Source organism: Nicotiana tabacum, chromosome 14 (genome assembly GCF_000715075.1).
Source record: "Nicotiana tabacum cultivar K326 chromosome 14, ASM71507v2, whole genome shotgun sequence".
Lineage (NCBI taxonomy): Eukaryota > Viridiplantae > Streptophyta > Magnoliopsida > Solanales > Solanaceae > Nicotiana > Nicotiana tabacum.
Genome location: NC_134093.1, coordinates 79,233,676 through 79,239,705, shown reverse-complemented (window position 1 = coordinate 79,239,705; position 6,030 = coordinate 79,233,676).

Sequence of the window (6,030 nt, the reverse complement as noted above, 5' to 3'; positions counted from 1 at the left end):
TCATACTTTACCTGTTGACAATTTAAACACCAAGCTACAAACCCAATTATATCTTTCTTCATTCGCCTCCACCAATAGTGCTGCCTCAAATCCTGATACATCTTCGCGACACCTGGATGAATGGAGTACCGCGAGCTGTGAGCTTCCTGGAGAATCAACTCACATAAACCATCTACATTAGGCACACATGTCCTGCCTTGCATTCGTAATACACCGTCATCCCCAATAGTGACTTTCTTGGCATCACCGTGCTGAACCGTGTCCTTAAGGACAAGCAGATGTGGATGATCATATTGGCAGTCTCTAGTGCGATCATATAAAGAAGACCGAGAAACCACACAAGCCAAAACTTGATTCGGCTCCGAAACATTCAATCTAACGAACTGATTAGCCAAGGCCTGAACATCCAAGGTTAAAGGCCTCTCTGCTACCGGTAAGTATGTTAAGCTGACCAAACTCTCCGCCTTACGACTCAAGGCATCGACCACTACATTGGCCTTTCCGGGATGATAGAGAATGGTGATATCATAATCCTTAAGCAACTCTAATTACCTTCGCTGCTGCAAATTAAGATCCTTCTGTTTAAACAAATGTTGTAGACTCCGATGATCGGTATATACCTCACACTGGACATCGTACAAGTAATGCCGCCAAATTTTCAAGGCATGAACAATAGCTGCTAACTCAAGATCGTGGATCGGGTAATTCTTCTCATGTACCTTTAATTCTCTGGACGCATAGACAATCACCCTACCGTCTTGTATAAGCACTGCGCCGAGACCAATATGTGACGTATCACAACACACAGCATAAGACTTTGAACCTGTAGGCAACACCAATACTGGAGTTGTAGTCAAAGCTGTCTTGAGCTTCTGAAAGCTCTCTTCACATTCATCCGACCACTTGAACGGAGCAACTTTCTAGGTCAATTTAGTCATAGGCGATGCAATAGACGAGAAACTCTCCACGAAGCGACGATAATAACCGGTCAAGCCGAGAAAACTCCGAATCTCAGTAACTGAAGATGGTCTGGGCCAATTCTGAACTGCCTCTATTTTCTTCGAATCCACCTTAATTACTTCACCGGACACTATATGTCCCAAGAATACCCCCGAACTAAGCCAGAACTCACACTTAGAGAATTTGGCATAAAGTTTCTCCTCTCTCAGCCTCTGTAATATAATACCAAGTGTTGTGCATGCTCCTCCTGGCTACGTGAGTACACCAGAATATCATCAATAAATACCACTACAAATAAATCAAGATATGGCTGGAATACATTATTCATCAAATGCATAAATGCCACTGGGGTATTGGTTAGCCCAAAAGACATCACAAGAAATTCATAGTGGCCATAACGAGTTCTGAATGTCGTCTTTAGAAAATCCGAATCCCGAATTTTCAACTGGTGATACCCAGAACTCAAATCAATTTTGGAGAACACCCTCGCTCCCTGAAGCTGGTCAAATAAGTCATCAATACGCGGAAACGGATATTTATTCTTGATTGTAACTTTGTTCAACTGCCTATAATCAATGCACATCCGCATAGTACCATCTTTCTTTTTCACAAAAAGAACCGGTGCACCCCAAGGTGACACACTAGGCCTAATAAACCCCTTTTCAAGGAGTTCTTGATGTTGCTCTTTCTAATTCTTTTAACTCAGCTAGTGCCATACGATACGGAGAAATAGAAATGGGTTGAGTGCTCTACACCAAGTCAATACTGAAATAAATATCCCTGTCGAGTGGCATACCCGGCAGGTCTGCAGAAAATATATCCGGGAAGTCTGGAATGACCGGTACTGGATCAATAATAGGAGTATCTGCATCAACATCTCTCGCAAAGGCCAAATATGACAGACATCCCTTTCCAACCATACGTTAGGCCTTCAAATAAGAAATTACCCTGCTAGGAACAAAATCTAGAGAACCTCTCCATTCAACCTTTGGCAACCCCGGCATCGTCAACATCACAATTTTTGCGTGACAGTCCAGAATAGCATGACATGGAGACAACCAATCCATACCTAGGATTACATCGAAATCAACCATACCGAATAATAAGAGATCAACTCTAGTCTCTAGTTCCCTAATAGTTACCACACACGACCGATACACACGGTCCACAGTAATAATATCCCCCACCGGTGTAGATACACAAACAGTTGAAACTAAGGATTCACAGGGCATATCTAGATAATGAGAAAAATATGATGATACATATGAATAAGTGGAACTAGGGTCAAATAATATAGAAGCCTCCCTATGGAACACTGAAACAATACCTGTGATCACTGCATTTGAGGCAACAACATCTAGTCTGGCAGGAAAAGCATAGAATCGAGCCTGCCCACCACCTGATCGGCCTCCCCTTCTTGGGCGATCCCTAACTGCCTGACCCCCACCCTGAGCTGGCTCGGCGGGTGGTGGAACTGCTGGTGCTGGTGCCGTCAGTCGAGGACTCTGTTGTGGAGCCCCACTTAATAGCCTAGGACACTCTCTCTTGAAATGACCAAATTCTTCGCACTCGAAACAATCCCTCCTCTGACGGAACTACTGCTCCTGATAACCCGAGGAATTACATGTAGAAGCCTGAGCGGACAAGGCATGATGAGAACTTTGCGCTGGTAGTGCACTGAATGAAGATCGGCCTAAATGAGCACTGTAAAAACCATGGCTAGCTGATGCACCGCGATGAGCTGGATGACCCGTCTGAGCGTGTCTGTAAGAACGACCCCTACCGCAGTAAAACTGACCCCCCGAAGGAACACCGCTGTAATCACCTAGACCACGAGGCCTCTTAGCCTCCCTCTCAACCCGCTCCTGGCTGCGAACCATCTCAATCTGACGAGCAATGTCAACTACCTCATCAAAAGTAGCACTAGATACCCTCTCCCTAGTCATAAGTAACCGCAGTTGATATGTGAGGCCATAAATGAACCTCCTAATTCTCTTCCTATCAACGGGAACCAACCAGATGGCGTGACGAGCCAACTCAGAAAATCTCATCTCGTATTGCGTCACAGTCATATCATCTTGATGTAACTACTCAAACTGTCTGTGCAGCTCCTCTTTGCGGGACTAAGGCACGAACTTCTCCAAAAAAAAGAACGGAGAACTCCTGCCATGTAAGTGGTACTGCACCAACTGGCATGCGCTTCTCATAAGCCTCCCACCATCTGAAGGCAGCCCCAGAAAATTGAAAAGTAGTGAACGAGACCCTACTGGTCTTCAGAATACCCGTTGTCCGAAGCATCTGTTGACACCTATCCAGAAAACCCTGAGCATCCTCTGACTCAGTACCACTAAATGGTGGAGATCGAAGCCTCTCAAATCTCTCAAGTCTCCTCTGCTCATCATCTTCCATAACAGGAACTACCGGGGCCTGAACAGCTATAACTGGTTGGGCTGGTAGTGCCCCCGGTATATGAATCCCTGTACTACCTGGTCTGAAGTACGGACAACAGGGGTATGAGTACCTCCCCCGGCCTGAGAAGTAACAGGTGCAGCCTGAGCCGAAACCACCTGAGCAAGACCAGTGAAATTGTCAATATCTGGGCCAAAGTCTCCTGAAGGCCTGGAATCTCAATTGGCACAGCTGGTGCGTGAGCTGGTCCCGCCGGCTCAATTGTATCCGGAATCAGCTCTTGGGCTGGAGTAACTGGTGGTACTACAGGTGCTGGTCCAACTGTGGTAGGAGCTACACCTCGACCTCTACCTTAGCCTCGGGCTCTACCACGGCCCCGGCCTCTCGCGGCCCTAATTGGTGGTACTGGTGGCTGACCGTACAATCCGATAGTACGTGTCCTCACCTTCTGTGAGAGAATAGAAAAATAGAAATTTAGTTTCCGGAATAAACAAATTCGCATGACAGAATACAAGAAAGTAAAATTTTCCTAAGGGTTCTGCAGCCTCTCGAAGATAAGTACAGACGTCTCCGTACCGATCCGCAAGACTTTGCTAAACCTGTACATGACTCATGAGACCTATGAAACCTAGGATCTGATACCAACTTGTCACGACCAAAAATTCTAACATGTCGTGATGGCGCCTATCTCAAAACTAGGCAAGCCGACAATCTCAATAAACCACAATTTCTTTTAAATACGAAAAATATCATAATTCAAGCTTAAGGGAAAATCCCACAAATACTAGGTAAAACATATTCCCAAAATCCGGTGTCACTGAGTACATAAGCATCTAATTATGAATACAAGTCGGAAAATTACGGTCCATAACAGTCTGAGACCAAATACAGAAAATAAGGAGGTAGGGAAGGAGAGGCAAGGTCTGCGAAATACGGCAGCTACCTCAGAATCTTCAAAAAATCAGCTGTCCTTTAGAATCAACACCCGCTATGTCCGAAAACACCTGAATCTCCACACGAAGTGCTAGGTATAGTATAAATACAACCAACTCAGCAAGTAACAATAATAAATAAGGAACTGAAGATAGTGATGAGCAACACAGTTACAGTTCATTTTTAGTAATTCCAGCAGAGATTAGACATGATTTCGAATCCAGCAGTTTAAGTCAATCAGTTTTATACATTTCAAGTTCATGAAATCCGGATATAAAATCTTTCAGAAAATTTCACAACAATGTCAGATAGCAACTAAGTGCAACAACAAATGAAAACAAGTACACCCTCTCAGGGCAACAGTCACTCGACTCGTCACAACAGCTCAACCACTCGGCTCCCAGCCCTCAGCACTCACACTCAATGGGTACCCGCGCTCACTGGGGATGTACAGACTCCGGAGGGGCTCCTACAGTCCAAGCGTTATAATCTGCACGGACAACTCACGTGTTGCACGGACAACGCACATGCCATAGTATAAATATCTGGATCCGCACGGACAACTCACATGCTATAGTATAATATAAGGATCCGCATGGACAACTCACGTGTTGAACGGACAAATCACGTGCTATATTATAATATCTCACAATCAGGCCCTCGGCCTCATTCAGTCATAAATCTCTCCAGTCTCTCGCACTCTCAGAAATCATGAAATCAGCCCAAACAACAATGATATGGTGCATCAATAATGAACAATAGAGACTGAGATAAAATAATCGAGTAAACTGTGACTGAGTACAAACAATAATTTAAGCAGATAGTTCAACATGTATACGACCTTTGTGGGTCCCAACAGTACCAGCATATAGCCTAAACATAGTTTCTAACATGACTTATAGTCAAATTTCCACAACACATAGAGAGCACATAGCTATCAACAAGTTATTCAACTTAACAGTTTCCACGGGACGGACCAAGTCACAATCCCCCCGGTGAACGCCCACACGCCCGTCACCTAGCATATACATCACTTCCAAAATAATCACATGACACAAAATTCGGGGTTTCATACACTCAGGACCAGATTTAAAACTGTTATTTACCTCAGACCGTGAAATTCTTTACTCTGCAATGTGTTTTCCTCGTGAATTGGCCTCCAAACGCCTCGAATCTAGCCACAAATAATTCGATTCAGCCAATAAAATTTATTGGAATTAATTTCATAAGAAAATACTAATTCTCCATAAAAATCCAAAATTTAGCTCAAAAATCGTCCTTCGGAACCCGACAAAAGTTACAAAATCCGAAAGCCCATTCCACCACGAGTCTACCCATACTAAATTTACAAAAATCCGACCTCAACTCGATCTCCAAATCCTCAAATCTTATTTCCAAATTTTTAAGTTTAAATCTCCGATTTACACCTCAAAAATATGTAATCTAGTGTGATTATTCTATAATAATTCAATATTATGGAGTAGAAATGATTACAAGGGACTTACCTCAAGTTTTCCCGTGATTTCTCGCTCAAGAATCGCCCAACCCGAGCTTGAAATGCCCAAAAATGGCAAAATTTCGGAGCTCCTCCAATTTTATTCTGTCCAGGGCCTGTCGCACCTGCGACCAGATTAGCGACATCTGCGGTCTCGCAGGTGCGACAAAAATGTCTGCATCTGCGATTGCCCAAAATGTTCCCTCCGCTTCTGCGCGTTTCGTTTCGCACCT